This window comes from Phasianus colchicus, chromosome 1, assembly GCF_987193195.1.
Source record: "Phasianus colchicus chromosome 1, bPhaCol1.hap1.1, whole genome shotgun sequence".
In the NCBI taxonomy this organism is placed as follows: Eukaryota; Metazoa; Chordata; class Aves; order Galliformes; family Phasianidae; genus Phasianus; species Phasianus colchicus.
The window spans coordinates 84,759,502-84,778,943 of NC_143436.1; the positions used below are offsets into that span (position 1 = coordinate 84,759,502).

At 38.2% G+C, this 19,442-nt stretch overlaps 1 protein-coding gene across 10 annotated transcripts in view; it reads left to right on the forward strand.

Moving 5' to 3' along the window:
* ZBTB20 (zinc finger and BTB domain containing 20) overlaps positions 1–19,442 on the forward strand; it is a 473,540-nt gene that overhangs the window by 119,667 nt on the left and 334,431 nt on the right. For all 10 annotated transcript variants that reach the window (XR_016471235.1, XM_090150619.1, XM_090150595.1 and 7 more), the window contains exon 3: positions 17,699–17,774. The gene's annotated coding sequence lies outside the window, so the exon portion shown is untranslated. The remainder of the gene's footprint in view (positions 1–17,698; positions 17,775–19,442) is intronic.

Consider the following 19,442-nt stretch of genomic DNA (forward strand, 5'->3'; position numbering starts at 1 on the left):
AGAACACAGGAGAAAATGAAAACAGAAAGGCCTGGGCCACCAACTTCATACTCAAAATTCCAAACTTTTGTACCAGTTGGAAGTACTCAGATGCTTTTAGCCTTGGGATTAAAGTGTGTTATTCTGCCAGCACAGGAGCCAGTTATTTTATTTGTCTTCATACCCCTATCAGTGCCACCCAGATTACCATTGCTATATATGTATGGGAAACAAAAATCACAGTGAGAAGGTGTGTCGTGACCACCTGTTGCACTACCCTGTTAATACTTCTGTCACAGAAAGATGCTTTCCAGAAAAACTGCCTCCCAGAGCAAGAAGGTGGTGTTGGGAGCTGATCCAAAGGTTGTGGTCCCATTTTAACTCGGAAAAGGCAGAACGAAACCATCAGCTAATCAAGGGCCTTCTCAAAAGAGGCACGCGTTCTTCAGCACAGTCAGAATATGATTTCTCTTTTGGCACTTGCTGGATTTGGAGTCTGTGAACCACTTTCACACTTGAAGAATGCATGAGAGGGCCACCAGTTTGCTCCTTGATATTGGTACTTAAGCTCTGCTTCAGTGTTAGTTATGAACAAGAACTAGTTGATCGTGTGCCAAAATTTTGGCCTCAGTAACGAAATAAGCAGAGAGGAAAACTGCAGGTACTTTAAGCATAAGGGATGTCCGACCTGTATTCTTCTGAAGTGCAGGTGGAAAAGGCAGATGCCCTCGAAATGACTGGTTATTTTCATTTTATTTTATTTTCTAGCTCTTTAGACAGCTTGCAGCACATGCTGCAGGCAGGATTAAGGTATAAATGAGGGTCAACTTGTGGGTTACTGCACTGAAATCTCTGGAGTCACATGATTGTAAAAAAGATGTGAGTGGAAAATGAAGTTCTGTGTATCCAGTAATCAGTGTTTACACGTTGCTGTCGCACCATGAGACCTGAGGTATTGTAGTTATTTCCTAGATAGGTTGCAATTTTGATGAGAGCTTCTGGAGAAGTGATGGTACTTGCTAATAGAGCAATCATTCCACTTGTTGGAAAAGAAAAATATTTATAGACTTTCCATAAAAGACAAATGTCTGAAATGGCTGATGGTGCCTTCAGGTTGCTATATAGTCCTAAGATCTTCTAAGCAACCCTTCCCAAATGATGGTGATATCTAAGTGTCCCTTATGCAACTAACATGTTTTTACTCTTTGATTTTTGAAGCTAGTATCTGACCACTGTGAAGCTATAGAAACTGAAATAAACTTCCAATTGATTTTTCTCTTTAATCCAGATTCAGGATAATGTCCTTGAAATTTTAAGATGCTAGCAAAATACTGGATATCTAGAATGCTAGCACATTACCCTCACAATGTACTTGACAGTTTCATTTGAGAACTTTCCTTAGCAAAGTTTGTTAAAGCTCATAGGACATGCAGATTGTTCATTTTGGCCAAAATCAGATCTGGAATGCAGGTCAAGTCTTCTGACCTACTTAGCTGTTGATGAAAAAGCAGAAGACTATTTATTTATTTATCTATTTATTGCCAATATGGTGCTTCTTGGTGATGTATTCTCTCCCACCTCAGGAAGACTTCTACTCAGAAACCTTTTTTTTGTTTTTTTTATCAAGACTGCAGAAGGAAGGAAAATAATGCTTTTTCAAGAATTTGCAAGAAATAATTTGTTCAGAGAGCACAGGAATTCATGAATCTACTCACTGTACCAGTCTACTACTGGTTAGTGTTGTGATCGAGTGACTGGCTTGTTTAAGAAGTTACAAGCTGTCACTGAAGCATTTTTTTTGTGTGTATATGAGCTGTTTCCAAACCCATTTGTGTGCTGCTTCAGATGTGAACTGCTACCAACTGGTACTGCAGTTCTTGTCTTGGGAAATTTGTACTGTTTGTTTTTCTTGTTGTTTTTTTGGTTGTTGTTCTTTCTTTTCTTTCTTTAATGAAGCCTGTAGGACTCAGCTTTCTTTATTCAGGGTTATACTCCTCTAGCATATTTGGTTGAAATTGGTAAATGTATTTAAAGTATTACTAGGAACAAGGCATTTCCAAAGAGCACACATTTTTAGCCTTAAGGAAGCCAAGAGAAAAAAACTGATATACAGAGATAGATATCCTTAGTTATTCCAGGTTTAACCAATGATTTGCTCTATGACCTTTGGCAAACCACTATTCTCTTTATGCTTCGTAAAAGATGATTGATTGAATTGATCTGCTCATGGGATGAGGGCCATTTTCAGATTCCTGACTGAGGATATCAGGGTTCTTTGTTGCCAAATAATGAGAAGGTAGAAAGTAATGATAAACAGGCTGTCAGTATTTTCTTAAGATATGCTAAGATATATCTTGATAATGAGTCATACTGGACGGTTTGAGCGGGTTCTTCTGGTTCAGTAATGCAGATGAAAATGTTTCCTGAATTAAGGACAGCTTGGAATATGGGCTGAACAATCTGAAGAAAGGAGACCTAAGGGCTGCTGCAGATTTTGAGAGGTTTACTTGAACATTAGCTTCCCATTAATAAAAAGATCTTCCAGAAATAAGGAGAGATTTAATTCATTATGTGCTAGCTATGACTTACTGCCAATTGAAACCCACCATAAGAGGAACAGACTATGTTCCTTGGGATATACTGGGGTATTTTTTATGCTTTTTCTTTTTTTTTCCTTACATTGACATATCAGCATCAAGAGCATCGAGGCATCCTTTTCATTCCTTTTACCTACTTGTAAGGTATTCTAGAGTCAATTCTTTCCGTGCCCCTTTTTTAAAAATTAATTTTATTATTATTGATAATGAGATGCAGTGTGGGATCAGTGTAGTGAGAAGTTGTGTGTCAGCATTAGATATAGCAAACTCAATTTCTCCTCAGGTTTTTACTGCCCAGACAATTGTTTCCACTTTATTTCTAGATTAGAAAAGCCTGTAAATTACTTGCTGAAACCGATCCACTGTAGGGCTTGCCTTACAGCTTTCCAGCTGATACTTTAAGGGGGTGAAGGGATTTCAGCAACTTGTCCTGCTTCCCTGAAGCTGAGAATGTGCATGTAGCAGGGAATGGAACATTACTGTGATGAAAGTATTATGGTAAATCAGGACAATTTAAAGCTTAAAAGCAAATCTTAGACACTGACATTCATCAACAATGCATATGGGCAATGATTAGTTTTTAGTTACTATTGACTATCACTAGATATTCAAACAATTGGTTCTTAACAACTGTATCCTATGCTAGCTACAAGTGTGCAGTACCACATAGTTCCTTGTGGTTGGTTGTTCTGCAGCCCCAAGTGGTCTTAGTCAACAAGGCTGAGGTCATCAAAGCTAAAAGCTCTTTCATGAGGGAAGTGGCTTCTTCATTCCTTATCTTCGCTTGGTCTTCCTTGAGGTTTTTATGCTTCTCAGACCTCTCCCCATCCAAAAGGGGGGGTAGTCTCATCTGCTCTCAACATTACCTTATTTTTAGGGCTAGCACTTTCCCTCTCCAGATTAATTTTCAGGATCGCTCTGGTTCCAGCAGATAATCTTTCCTGCCTGCTCTGTGTCATTTTTTTCATCTTACCGATTTTAGTACCCTTCACGTGTTTTGCTGTAACCTCTTTTCTGCAACCATAACACGAGTATCTGGCCTTTCATAGTTACATCTTACCTACATGGAGGTGCCTAGCTGTATTACAAAATACTTGTGTGTTGTGCCCAGTTTTCCTTGTTGGTGTTATGGTCTTATGAAATACTTGTATAATTATTTCAGTGACTGATTCCAGTGTACTTAGTCTGAGTTCAAGGTAAGCAAATATTTATGTCCAGCCCAGCATGCTTCTAATTTAGGTGTGCAACAGCCTCTCCTTTGGCTTTCCCAAAAGGCAGAGCTTTCCGCTTCAGTCATGCCTTTTCATGGTATTTATTTGATTCCTTCATGGTAGTGTGGAATTCATCTTCATTGATGCCTCTCAGTACAGAACAGTGGCAGGACAGTGAGAATAACATGTAGAGTTCTGCGCAGAAGATGACTTATTGTTCATGGTTTTTATGAGGACATTGTGTAACCTCCCAGAGCTCATAGTGATTCTGATTAACTGAGTTTGTTATCCAAGTTAAAAGGTCACAGGTGTTAATTGCTCATGCAGTGCTCAATTTCTGTATGAGCAGCAGGTATGAAGCTGAGCATTTGATATATCATGAATTTCACATTCCTTGATTATGCAATAAAAGGCCTGGCGCTTTCAGAATTTGTTGTAGTGCTTTGTAAGAAGGAGATAGTGTTTTGTTTGCTTTGATGTTTTCTGTTTTCGTTGTTGCTGTTCTGTGGTATGGAAAGTGGAGATGAAGGTGTTTCCCTTACAGGGCTCTGTGACGCTACCAACTTTTGCCCAGTTACTACTTGCCATGTATGCTTTTCTATACTCTCTGATCCCCTCTATTCTGGGGAGTGAATATCAGCCAGCAGGCATACTGCAAGAAATCTCTGGGGTCATCAACTGGAAGATACACTTGACCATGCCGCATTACATTTAATGATCTTTGGTGGTGGTGCTGTTTTTTTTTATTCAGCTCAAGACCCTGCTTTATTTTTACCAAGTTAATAACAGAAGGCTAACTTGCCCCTTTGTCAAATGATGGCGGTTGGACTACATGTTCTTGGAGGTCTTTTCCATCCTTGGTGGGAGACTGAAGTGTTACAGTGGTCATGTTAGGATGTCTCCAAAAGTAAGGTGTGAGGTCTTGACATGGGAAGCGCTTTCTTGCAGTGAGGAAAAATAGAACGATGCTTGTCTGAGCATGTCTATGGAAAGGAGCAGGGTGGATAGGTGGGTGTGACAGGTGAGTTCACTACTGTGTGGTTCTCATGGTATTGCCTACACATTGTCAGTGTGCCATGATGCCTTTCTTAAATACGGAATGTAGTAAGAGGTGGTTAAAAACTATAGAAGTTTTAGTTTGTAAAGGATTCTAGACTGTATTTAAATGTCTTTGCATGGTTGTTTGTTGTAGGCCAAGCAGAAAAAAAATTGCTGTTTTGGTTCTCAGTGTACATCCCAGATGGCATGGCATTATGTAACATAATGAAGAACCATGCTGCTTGATTGCAAGAAGAGATCTGCAGTGATGATTCACTTCATTGTATTGCTCCTCTTCACCCTTGGCTCTAAACCTGAAATGTATTGTTTTAGCTTTTGATCTTCCATTAATGGCACTGGTATTCTAGGGTGAGTGATTGTAACAGTTATCTGTAGGTGTTTCCCTGTCTGTAGCACTATTTTAATTCTCCTCGGAGAGATGTGAGCTCTGTTTGAGATCTCTGCACTTTAATCTTCTTTTGAGAGAGTTTGGTATGATGAGAAAAGAAAGATCAGATTGTCATTCTCCTCAAAATTCTTTGTCCAGTCTGGCTTATCTGCCTGTCTCTCCATCAAGTAATGACTATGACAGAATAATTTTTATTTTACTAAAGGAGCTCATGAGATCCTTAAATGAGATGCGACACCATTTCAATTCCATACTGAAAGTTCTATTGTTTCTCTTATCAAGATATGTCTTTTTTCTGAGTATTTCTTGGGAACTTTCAGAAACTTAACAAACATTATTTTGAACTCCTGGAAGAGAAAAAAGCAGTTTCCTTTTTAATGCTTCCAACTACAAAATGTAATATCATTGACCTATGTATTGTTTCCAACAACTCAGAAGTTGTCCACATACCTTTCAAGAAAATTGCATCACAGCATTCAAAATGTAAGGATACAACAGAGATATAAAATAAGGAATCATTTTTAAAAGTTTTTACTTAAGGAAACTGTTACAGCATTGTAAACTCAGCTGTGACTTTCAAGTTGCCATTTGCATGAAATCTGCATTAAAAGAACGGCAAAAATTATGTTTGGTACAGGCCATACGCATCAGAGATGCGTACAGGCATGTGAAAAAAAAGGAGCACATGCATTTCCTTTATGTATTGTATATAATATGTGTAAATAACAACAACAAAAAAGTAGAAGTCTAGTTTCTTTTCACTTTTTTTCTTCTCCCATCCCTGCTGTACTCTTTTCTGCCTCTTTTTTTTTTTCTTCTTCACAATATATTGCAGAAAATAAAAAAGACACACATTTTAATTTTTAGTGTTGTAGACTATCTTTAAGATTCTTTCCACTTTAATACTTCTGGCTTCATGCTTTCAAACAATTGCCATTTTACCTAAAAGGGCAACGTGTTTACAGACTGTATGTGAAATCACTTTTGAAGATAATGCGTTTCCTGAATATCTCTATTTTTAGCTCAGTGATAGCTCAAAGCTAAGAACCCTTCCCAATTGGCACCGTACTTGTGGGAACTTAAAGATAGGGTTGTTAATTTTTTCCTGATACAAAGATGTTTTAATGTGGGAGCCATTGCAGGAAATCTGAGACAATCTTCCTCTTATTTGTTGCTGTGAGGCTTCGCTTCCCTCCACGTTGGATTTGTGTAGTCCTCTACTTGAGATACAATCACAACTAATTTCAGTGCGAAGTTAAATGTTGAGTGCGTTTTTGGTTGTCTTCCCACTGCCTAAAATGCAGTTTAGCAACTGGGAATAAGGTGAACCAGAGCATTGTGACTAGCCAGTTCTCTGCAGGCCATCAGCAGGAGTCCGCCAGCAGTACATGAACTAGCAAGCTTCTCTATGAGAAATGGTGGTAGTACTTTACCCTTCTGAAGTGTACTACAAGTTAACACTGACCTGGAACATTTATTTAGTGTTTTACTAAATATAACAAAACAGATTTAATGGGCTAATATGTTTAAGTGGCCTTGGTACCTTTTTACTTAATGCAGTGAGATTTTCTACAGCATACAGAGGTAGTTCTGTACACATTTACCTTGTAGAACTTCCTCCTTTTGGACTTTATGTGGCTTAGAACAAAGGTGAAACAACTTTCTTCCTGTAATTCATCAGTACAGTTATTTAGAGGGATCTTTAATTGTCTCCCTGGATGTCAGGCCCCTACTGTACTGGCTCTTTTTGTTAATGCAGACTTCCACTCACTGTAGGCAGGGACAGCTAGCTACCTACAGTTCTGGGCTTTTTTGCATCATGGCTCAGGAGATGCTAAGTTCCTCTTTTTCCCAAACATGCACTCCAGGCATAATTAGGAAATAGAAAGCTATTAACCTTGTAGAGTATTGTTAAAAAATACAAGCTTAAACTGGAAGACAGAAATGCATAAGGGAAAGTCTCATGTTGGAGGATGGCTACAGAGGACCTGGCAGCCTGGCTTCTGAGTTCTGCTTCAGCATCTCTCGGTCTGCTGAGAGATGCACGTATCTGTAGTCAGTGTTATTGTATTTGTTCATGGGAAAAGGAGGAGTGTTTCAAAACTGTTTCAAGATTCAGGGAAAAAAGGCTGAATATGTTTGGAAATTTCTGCCTAGTCATTGTACAAAGTATAGAAACATTAAATGTAGTCAAAAACAAGCCTCCATTCAGCTGACATTAAATAATGCAGTATCTTATGTACCACATACAATTCTTAAACTCTTGTTCTTTCTCTTACAACTATTGCTCCCAAATTTGGATTCTTTTTACATTTGTTTTTTTCTGCTTCCATACACAACAGCAATCTTTAAAGAGACCGCCACAGTGTGGAACAACATTAGGAGTTTTGTTTCCTGGTAAGCTCAATGTATTTTTGCAAGCAGGTTTACTGTGAAAGACAACAGTTCAGATTTAGTTCCTTATGCATTGTATAAGCTATGCATTGCTACTATCTTTGGGGGAAGGAGTGTGTAGTGTTCATATTCGTCATTTCAAATAGAGTTCCTCAGCAAAAGGAACTAGAAGAGAAGCAACTATTCCATGATAGACCCACTTCCCTCGTGTAATATTTGTAGAGAACATGTTTTGGGAGTACTGAGATCTTTGGGGATGTGGTGCAGCGGGGAGGAGAAAGCTTTTTGGCCTTCCAAGCAGATTGCTTGCAAGTTCCACTTAGTAAGTACAGATACATTTCAGAATTGTGATGATGAAATGTCTTGAAGAATCTCTGGTTTTATTCCCTTTAAGGTATAGTGAAGAACTTCTTTTTTTTTTATTTGTGAATATTATTTTCACCATCTTAATAACTGGCCCTGAAATATTTTTTTCTGGGCTTAGTGGCAATGCAAAGGCATTAGATCAAGAATGTTCCAAGATTCAGACTGGCTGGTATTTGCTTATATCACTGCAACTGAATGTTACCAGTTTTAAAATGCTTTTTTTGTTGTTCAGGAAATTTTAAAACAGCTTTGATTTCAAACATGAAACTTGGCAAGTGACTGATCCATAATGTGTTTTAATCACTTCTGGTATTTTGGAAAAGACTTGAAAATATTCAGTTATTAGTTTATTAGAAATCTAGTTGCCAATTGTGTATCTGAACTTTTCTTCCTCTTTACCTGACGCAGCGCTGGAAGATAATTAGCATATGGTCATGTAGTCCTTTCCCCAGTGTTAATGTTAACATGATGGAATTCAATTTTGCACTTTGCTATACACGGGATTTTTTTTTTTTAGTATTAAAAAACTTTTTAGAGCTATTTCAATTCTGTAGTTTTGTTGACCACCAGGGGGGTGCATTTGATTTCATCTGTTTTATTTAAACAGATTTTAGAACAGGTTGAATACCCAAACTTTTTCTAATGATAATAATTTCCTGCCTATTGGGGGTGGGTGAGTTTTTTGTTTTGGAGATTGTTGTTAGTTTTATTTGGTTTTTATTATTATTTTTATCTTCTTTGATGCAAATGGAGCCAGAATGAATTGTCGTCTTGGAACGTTGAATAATTCCATCATTGCAGAAGCCCTGCTATTCTGAGCTCATGCATAGCATATACTCTTTATCACACATATTTGGTGATAAATATTGCATTAGATATAAGTGTGTGCATGCTATAGTCCCTGGAATAACTACAAAGGTAATCTGTACTGGACCAGCCCAACAGGATGCTTTGAATCCAGTCCTGCAGCATACTTAAATATACTTTGCCCCCAGAAAAAAAGTATCCATTCTTTTTACAAATTCATTTTAAACTTATTTAGTAGTTATGCTGATGCTTTAATTGTTGTTTTTGTAGGATGTGGCTTGCTACATAAAACTTTTTTGTTGTTTTTACTAATAGTGAAAGTAAATGGAAGGCTTTTTTCCGTTCTTTCAAATATTATTTCCTGTTCTGATGGAGTGATCAGTTTGAATCATTGCTGATATGTTTTTTTTTTTTTTTACTGCATTGTTTCAAGAGAAAAAAATGGGATAGAGCTTTCCCAAATCATAATGCAGGAGCTAAATTTTCTTGAACTTTTTTTAGAGACTTTAGACCAAGTCTCAGCTTGGTCTCACTTCTCATAGGACGATATCTGATTAAGCAAGTATTATGTGTGTTGACTTCTCTGGGACATGCCTGAAAGCTCACAGTAGTGTTACATTTAAGCAGCAGATTTACGATACAGTCTAAAGGTCTCAAAGTCCTTTGGTGTTAAATTTCCAAAATTTTGGAGGTGAATGAAACTGGGGGGAGGTTAGTAGCATTGTTCCTGGAACTTTGAATCTTAATAGAGTGTACTATAAGGTATTGTTCAGTATCTTCCTTAGGCCTTGAGCTTAATATGGCAGTTGCATAAACTGAAATGATGCAAAATTTCTTGGCATAGTTTTTGTGTGACATTGTGCAAGATGAAGCTGGTTTTGGACTTCAGGTCAACGGCCTACTGGCATGAGTACTAATGTGCTTAAGTAAAAGCTTGTATTGATTTTTGTTTGTACACGTGATAGGATAAACTTACTCTGTGCATAATCTGGAAGAGTCCTGATACTACTAGTGTTGCACCTGCTTTCTGTTACCTGTACCTTCCAGTAAAAGATAACATGCTCCACCTTATGTGTCAAAATCCCAAGATGCTTGGTAGGAAGTTCCAAGGAGGTTCTGTAGACGCATGCTTGCTGTTGCTACTCTGGAGGGTAACAGAAGGGTAGTGCCACTTCTCATTCTCTCTATTCCTCCAGCATCAAGGAGAACTATAAATTCAGGTCTCTGTTGCTATCACTGCCCTCCTTGTCTTTTTCTCTTTTTTGAGGATTGTCCCACCTTCATCCAAACTCCCTGTGCAGCAAAGGAAGGGGAATGGAAGCTCTGCAGATGGGTTATAAAAGGTGGATTGTTACAGGGCAGATAGGGCAGCTGTTTGAGGGAAGAAGGAGGATTATTAAATCCTGAGCGAAGAACAAAGACCCCAGAAACATAGGTGATGGGATGTTGAAAATCATCCTGCAGGATGCAGTCTGATGACATCAGATTGCCTGGTAATGGACCATTAAAGAGAAGTTAAGAGTGGGAATCAACAGTTTTCCAAAGTTTCTTAGAGTGAACAACATATAACCTTTACTCATTCAATTTGCTTTTGTTGCCTCAGGAAGGATGACATAACAAAAAAATAACAGAAGTTAGTTTGCCCTCATTCTTGGAGCGGCACAAGTAATTCGGAGCTGTGTTATCTATGCAAGGGAAAGGAACATTCCTGCATTACTAAGAGACAAAAGATATAGTGAACTGCATGTCTTGCTGCTATTATGGAGTTTGTCCTGCAAATATTCAACTGGCACCTTTAGTTGCTCAATTCTTAGAGATATTACAAATTCAGAAAGAAGAATTATCACTTTGATCTCCTCTGTCATATGCCCAATGAAAAGAAAAACCACATGGCAATACACATACATTTCATCTCAGTATAATGCCTTTCATCCAAGATCTTGCCCTTTCATGGATAAGGGTCAGACTGAACTTCTTCAAGGCAAGTCATTGATGGAAGCAAAGAGGAGAGGAAGTTCCCCATTATGCAGCAAATGCTATGTGCACATGGTGTCTCGGTGGGGACAGCTCAGTGTTGCATCTTGTACCACAAATCAGCAATGAAAAGGCTTTGACTGTTCAGGGGGATGAAAATTCAAGATGACAGTTGAGGAAGTACCGTGTTTACAAAGAAGAATTTAATTCTGTGTGATTACTTTAAGGTTTAAATTTTAATCATTAGAACTAATATCCCTACTGTAAGAAAAGAAGCTAAATGATCTTGCTTGTCCACAGTGGCTGCAGCTTGGTTTTTAGTTTGCTTTGTAAGGGTTTGGTTTAGTTTTGCAACTAAACCAAAGTAATGTGACATAGTCATACATTCACATAATGAAAACTTCGTATTTCTGACTTTAAAACCAAATTGTATGTGAGTATTCAATAACAGTTTTGAATGTTAAGATACATTAATACTGCATTGCTCTGGCTAGTGCAAATCTTCATTATTTGGACCTTACAATTTTGATCATTAAAACCCTTTCGCACTGGACATACATCTTATTTCTGAATCATCCATTTTGAATGCTGTCAACATTTACATTCTTTTTTCTATTTCTTAATGAATCTGTTTAAGGATAATAATCCTAGCCTCATTGCAAGGCGTCAGAGTAGATTCTCCTTTCTATTCTTATCTAATACCATTGATTAATAACTCATTGCTTCCTATCTGTCAGACAGTTCTTATCCACCTCATTGTATTATTATCCAGACCATAATTCTCTAGTCTCTCTATGAGCTTCCTGTGTGGTACTGTGTCAAAGGCCTTGCTAAAATCCAAACAAATTATATCCGCCACATTTCCTTTATCCGCCCAGTTTGTCACTGCACTGAAATACCTATCACAATGAAACATTTATTGATGTAAGTTTCTGTGTTAAACCAGAATAAATGTGAAGGTTCTGCTGTGATTATATGATAGAGCCTGCTTCTTAACAGGTATTATCATTTTATGCACTAAAGATAATTTGAGCCAAGGGAGATGATACCATTCAACAGGAGCAGTGAGGCTGTGCAGATCAAAGCATTATGAACCTTGAAAAGAACTGGGAGAAGCTTATATGCTACAATAACTTGCAAAGGGTGTAAGCAAAGACCTTGAGCTGTATTCCAAATGATCAGTGAATGTCAGCTCCAGTTCTAAGAAGAGAGGGATCTCTTAGAAGAAGTCCAGCAGAGGGCCACAAAGTTGATGAGGGGCCTGGAGCATCTCTTGTATGAGGAAAGGCTGAGTAACCTGGGTCTGTTCAGCTTGGGGAAATGAAGGCCGAGAGAGGATCTGATAAATGTTAATAAATATCTGACGGGAGGTGGGAGGCAAATGGATGATGAGGCTCCTCTTGGTGGTACATAGTGATAAAACAAGGAGCAGTGGCCTAAAACTTGAGCACAGCGTGTTCCATACAAACATCTGGAAGAACTTCTTTATAGTAAGGATGATGGAGCACTGGGACAGGTTGCCCAGAGAGGTTGTGGAGTTTTCTTTTATGGAGATAGGCAAGACCTGTCTGGACACCTACCTGTGCAACCTATTATAGGGCACCTGCTTCAGCAGGGGAGTTGGACTTGATGATCTGTCGAGGTACCTTCCAACCCCTGAAATTCTGTGATTTAGAGCTACTTCACAAGAAGCTGTATCTTTAGAGAAAAAATTATTTGGGCAAGGCCTCAGGCAAGCTGCGTGCTGTCAATGTTCCTGTTCCTTGAGAACATAAACAGGATTTAGGGACAGCTTGTGCAAGAAAACAGTTGGAATAGGGAATATCATCATTTTCAGCAGCAAACTTGATTACCATCATCACTGCTAGCTAGGAGGAAAGCTTCTTGAGATATTTTGAAGGATGCTGGGTCCCACCTGGCTCTAACATAACCACCAGTGAAACTGCACTTCAGGAGTCCAGGTCAGGTCCTAAGTGCAGTTACAAGGAGACTAACTCTTCACTGGGTTGACAAGTTCAGCTACTAACATGCTTTTACAGCTGGGTTTCTCAAGTACTTCTTGCTTAATTTGTTAGCACTAGGAATTAAATTAGGGGGGTGGACTGTGCTATTAAAGAATCCAATGTGTTTAGCAGTTACGAGAGCCCTTGAAGTGAAATTGCATTGAATTTTGAAGTTACCAGTAGGGTTGATCATGTATCACAGCTTCTATGTGTTTGAGTCTCGAAATTTCTGAAACCTGAATTTCAAGGAGTATTAGACTTATCCTGTGAGCAGTATTTTTCATACTCAAATGAAAACAAGTTCAAATGCTTTTTGGGGCAGGGGAAATGAAAAACAGTCAAAAATAGACCTTTTTCCTTACCAAACTTATTTTTTAAATGAAACAACTGTAGCTTGGAAGCTGAAGTTTGTAATGGGGACAGTCTTCTCTGGGAAAGTAAGCTCAATAGGTGGATGCCATAAAGAAGAGGAAATCTCTGTAGGTATACAGCTTTGCAGTGAGCTAATAATAGATGCACGTTTATCATTTTGACAAAGAAACCTTCAGTGTGCTTTTTTTCCCTGTACTACAGTGGTAGGGGATTTTGTTTCTAGCACAGTGCCACAGGTGGGTCTTCTGCTCCAGCTCCCCTGAACCACAGAACCCGGGTTTCTCCCACCTGCAGCCCTGTGAGCCAGGAGCTGCAGTCCTGCATTAGGTTTGTCTGAAGCTCAGCTCCGTGGTTGATAGTGGGGCTGCATTTGGCACTGTTGCTATACTGTGTAAATGGCCGTGAGTTGAAAGACAGAATTGGAAATGTGCAAAGCTCATGTGTACTTTTTTAAGTGTGCAGTTTTCCAATTCAAGAGGGCACACCTGTTTAGGAGGATTCTTTGGAATAGTATCAATTGAAGGACATTCACTTTGAAAAGCAGAAGTTATATAATGCTGTATCTACATTATTAAGGTTTATACTTCTGCATTACTAATGAGCCTAGACAGACCTTTGTGCTGATGTGCCTATACCAGTTCCAGTTTCAAAGTTTGCTTGTTTGTTGTTACATGGTGAGCCTATACAGCATAGATCTCCTTCTCTGATTGCTGTGACAAAATCAGTCCATGACTTTGTGTTTTCAGATATAAAAGGCCAGAAAGTAAACTGGACCATACCCTAAGCCATCATTTGGATTCTGAAATTGGAATGAGTTCTCTTGACTGGTATTTGAGCTTATTTGAAAATTCTCTTAAAATTAATGGTTTTATTTTCTTTTCTTCTTTTCTTTCTTTGGTTCTTGAAATGGGCTTTCTTAATATAATACGTGATTTTTTTTCAGTGAGTAAGGGCATTCATATTTCACTTTTTGTGAGTAGTTATTTGGGGTACTTTCTTCATCATTGATTTGCAGTTCTAGAAGTGAGAACAATGATATGATCCAGTACTTTGAAAATGATCAATCGATTGATGTTGTAAATTCTATGTAGAAAATGGAAAAGATGTCAATAAATGTTGCCCTTATATTTTCTCCTACCCTTTTCTCTTCTCTCTTCCCATAACTAATCCACTGCATGTGATTTTCATTAACTTCCTCCAGTTGACATCAGGTATTCAAGACAAATCAAGCCCTTACAGAATTTCCTTGCTGCCAAGAAGCGGTTTGCAAAAGGCTAAAAAGTTCTGAAATGTTTTCTAGTAAAAAAATTTTTTTTTCTTTACTTAATTTTTAGATTGAGTGAATGTGGCCCTTCCAAAAATGATGAACTAGATTACCATTGCCAGATGGACACAGCAGGGCTAGGTACCTATACTTCATGGAATATTGCTGACGTGACTTCAGCCATGTCCAGTCGATAGCTTTGCTCTCACGTTTTTTAGGCTCTGCATAAATTTACTGGCAAGCAAAAATCATGAAAAAAAAAAAAAAAAGCCTATCAAAACATGTTTACCTTTCTGTGATTTGTTTTTGAAGCATTTACTGAGAGCCAACACTTGCCCTCCTGTTAACACTCCATTAGTGTAGCTCATTTTCATACTCATCATTCCTATAATTCCAGTTCTTGGGCTTCTCCCAAGCAGAAGTTCACCAGCAGTTCTAAAGCCAGGTTCCTTGCTTTTCTCAAGGGGTTCAGGGCTCTCCTTTAAGACAGGAGAGTTGACCTGTGCTAGCCATCTGGCTAAGAAGCCACCTCCTTTTCAACCTCCTGCTCATATGTACTTGTCTAAGTTATTCATCTTCAGACCATGAATTTCTTAGATTGTGAACTGAAAGATATGATTAAGATGGCAGTGATTGGTATTCTGTGTTTAATGGGGCTTTCTGTTGGTTGTGCTTTGGTTTTAACTCCAACCTGTAGCTGAAGCAGCTCCTTGCAGCACTCTGGCTGTGAGTGCTGCATGTAGGATGTTGTGTTAACTCCAGTTTTTTCACTGCAGTTTTTCAAGATGGCAGCTGAAACAGTCTCATGAGGCTCCATTTCCTTTAGTTGGTGGCTCGTAGTTGTGTGCCAGCTATGCCTGCCTCAAGGAGAGCGAGAGCTACATCTGCAAGCGCTGTGCCCTGCTGCTCAGCAAAAATGGCAACACTACATGTTGCCTTCCCTTGTTTCCCTTTTCAGTTAGAAGAACGTGCACACAGCAGGAGGGACTTTGGAGCAATGCTGCTTGGAGAACACGCTGATCAACAGCTGTCAGGAGAGAGAAGGGGCTGCACCTTCATGGTTTCATAGGAGAGGGCAAAATGCTTCCTCATTCTCCACGAGAAAAATGGTTATTTTGGACAAAATTCGCTGTGATTAAGTCCAAGCACCAATTTATTCCTATTTAGGTCACCAGAAAAGGGCTTCAGTGGTGCAGTTTGTATTCTGGCTCTCTGTACGAGGATGCATTTCACCCTCTGCTGAATGCTCTTTGTTTTCTCAGTTGAGGTCAGTTTTTCATTGCATTCATTAAAATAAATAGCTTTGGATTACAAATACCACTGCCCCTGTCCTTCCCAGCTGGCAAGCCAGCATTAGGGTCCTTAAGATTTTAGGAAAGGGGGTAAAATTGAAAGGGGGTAAAATTGAAAGGGGAAGGAAGAGAAAAATGGAAATTTGGAGGCTGAAGCTGTTATCAGTCATTTGATGGTTGTGCTGTTGCCTGGTTTGGATGGACTTGCAATTTCTTTGGCTGGATCTCTTCCCCATTCCTCTGTGTGGCTTCCTAGGTGCTGATCAGAAGAGAGAGAAGGGAAGTTATGTAATGTAAAGATTGTATAGGGAACAAGGAACTTGTTTGTCAGATGATTCATCTTGCCAAGACACTTTGAGAAATGTTTCATGCAAGATTGTGCTGTGCAGGTGTTGCCCTAGGAAATCTGGGTGTGAAATCTTGTTCCTTTCAGTTCAGTGCTATCGGTTTCATTCACTGTGGATGAGATTTGGTGATACTTGTTGTGCTCTCCCCTTCAATGTTGCCTGCTTGAATTCTGTTTTGACAGAGTTAAGCCTAACAATAACTGAGCTCACTGGTGTTTGTAGGATACACGTATGTACGAACATGTTTGCACAGCAGCGTATCACACGATAGAGCATGTTTCTTGCTAACGTTTGTGGAGAAGGAATGGGGAGGATTATATAACACTGAACCCTGAAGAGCTGTTTTGTGTTTATGTTGGGTTTGGTTTTGGTTTGCTTTTTGTTTTACTCACGGGGGATCAAAAATAAAACTTTGGTGAGGAATTTCCCCCAAACTGTGGGACGTTTGAAATCAGTATTAGATTTGTGTCCAGAATTTATTCGCAGCTCACTCTCAATGTGAGGAAACAACAGTGAGGAAAATAGCTTTGATATTGAATGGGGCGAATTAGGAAAGTTCTGCTGTCATCTTTTTAAAATAAAATTGTAGCAAGTTTTGATTTGTTTCTTTAATGAGTTGCTGCTACGTTGTGTGTGTCTGTGTATATAGCTATATGGTTGGTTATTATGAGGTCAAATCCTGACAACTTACTGCAAAATAGTTTTAATTTATTATTAATATTTTTTGTTATTCTCACTTCTCCTGGTTTTGGAACCTTTATAATTAGATATAATTAAAACCACAGGTTTATAATTCCAGTCTAACATTTAAACTCGTATTTATGGCATAACCCCCGGAGTTTTATTGTCATTCCAACTGTATTTTGAAAAAATAAAAATAAAAAAATGTTTTTTGCATTTATTCAAATGCTTTGTCTATAACTACCACTTCTTAATCATTTGTTTTGCACGGTAAAATGACATTTTGTTTTATTTGATACAAAGCCTTACAGGTTTGAGAGTAGCTATTTCATATCCCTTAACAAATGAGTGCAAGGGACCTTTTGCCTTGCGCACTGTAAAAACAGCTTTCCTCTTTTGGAACTTGTCTTTCTGTTCCTCCATGCAACAGTCTGAAGTGCTACATGCTGAAGAGCTGATTTTTAAAAAATGTTGGCTGGCATTATATAAAACCACATTTTCCCTTTTGGTGCATACGTTCTGGTCCTAGCAGTGTCCTTGTTTTATAGAAATTAATGTTTTTCCCTTCACAATCGTTGATATGTGGTGGTGTTTTTCTGTCATCTTTAATTGTGATGCCTTTTTTTTTTTTTTCCTTTTTACATTAATATAAGGTTGATTGTTGAAATTAAGTGGCAGAAGGCTTCTTTCCAACTTATTCAGATTTTTTTTTTTTTTTTCTGTAGAAATATATTTTGCTACTCTCAATTGCCTTTTTCCCCTTCTTCTCTTATTGTAAAATACTCCGGGAAGAGCTTCTTTTAACAAAAAAAAAAAAAAAAGGAAAAAAAAGAAAGAAAAAAAAAGGCTACGCTTGACTGATAATGCATTGCTTTGGATGGTGAAACATTATGAAAGTTTAATTTTTAATTAAATCTGAAATACCAATTATAACTGAAAGAGATTTTAACCTGTTTCTTTTCAGACTGCCTGAAGTTACATTGTAGATGCTGAAATCACTGCACCTTAAAAACAAAAAGATTAAGCTGCACTGCATTCTTGTAAGTAAAAGCTTTTCCGGTACCTTTTGTCAGTATTTTTCCTCAATATACATCCAAAGTGTTAGCACAGTAACTGCTCTTGGATAAAGGTCAAATTCCCCTTGAATAGGATTTAGAAGTTCAAAGGATGTTTTATTTGAAAATTAGAACCAAACTTGAATCTTTCAGATCTTTAATTTCAGACCCCTGAATAGATCTTTCTTTTTTGCTTTGATTATTATTAGGAAGAGTGTGTGTCTGTTGACGTATGGTTCCTGTGGCTTTGTCAGTGAGGATTTCTGCACTTTGGAGTAGAGATAATAGAAAATAGCAGAAGGTTCCTCATAGCATAAAATACAGTTTATTCTCTTTTTTTGTTGCCGTATTAAATTTTTGTCCCTTATATAAGAAAAAGATGGAACATCTTTTAATGACATCACAGGAGGCTTCAGCTGCATTAGGACATAGATGAAGGCAAAGATGCCTTATTCATCTGTGCTGCGATACAACAAAACAGTCAAAATTATGTCTTGTGTCTCTCGGTAAGAAAGAAGCCTCTTTTAAGGGCATAGTTATTCCATAAATGCAATGCAGATTGTACATGTACCCTTATTTAGAATGTGTTTACTGAATCTGTTTGGGTAAATAATTAAGATTTGGAACTTCTGTGGATGGAGAACAAGCAAGTAAAAGAGGACTGGGAAATGCTGTAGATTCAGATACTCTGAATTTAACAAAATAATATATGAGTAAAATTCCAAGAATTTCAAGATAGTAAGAAAGAATTGATTTTTTAGTTTGACAGTGCAAAGCTGTGGAGTATGACAAAGCAAAGTCAGTTTGTTTTCTTCTCTGAGATCAAAATGTACAGTCTGTAATGAAATCCAGCATCTTTCCCCAAAGTAATACTTTTGTCCTTCAATATTGAAATATTTTAAATATTCCATGGTTGTTTTTTTTAACTCTCTGTCCCCCCAACTTTTTTTTTTTTTTTTTTTCCCTTCAAATTATATTTTAATGATTTAGTTTAAACTAGCTGAAGGGTACAGTACACTGTGGGCAGCTAATGCATGCCCCTTCCAGCGTGGAACACCAAGCATGACTCAGGCAGGCAGACTGTGCCATTCTGGCTCGACTCCATTGTGTTTTTACATTACTGGCAAGGGCCATGCCATTGTGTTGCTTAAATATTGTGCATTAACTGCAGGCTGTGGCTAGTAAATCGTATTTAACATTTTCTCCTCATCATGGCTGAATATCTGCCATGAGCAGCTGCCCTGGCCACGAGAAGTTAATCTTGCAATTTAAGGGTGACCTGAACTGAGAACACTGGTGGATTTGTTGGGTCCAGCAACAATTTAAAGGGAGGTGTTAGGAGCAAGGGGGAAAGTTAGGGGACATTTGTGAATCTGGGAGTACTGAGTATCAAAGCTGTCTTTCTATTTTGTATGAATAACCAAGAGAAATTTTACTGGAAAACAATAATAATTCTCTTTCTAAAATGTAACAGCAGAGTGAGGACTGAATTAAGGCATGTTGAATCCTTAAAATTCAGATGGTCAGTAAGTCCTGCATGGAAAGCCCTAATACAAAATACCAGGTAGTGATATATAGGCCTCATAGATGATGCTGGAATGGGCTTTTTCAGTTAGGGAAGAGATGGGAATCTAGGAGGAAGAATAACTACAC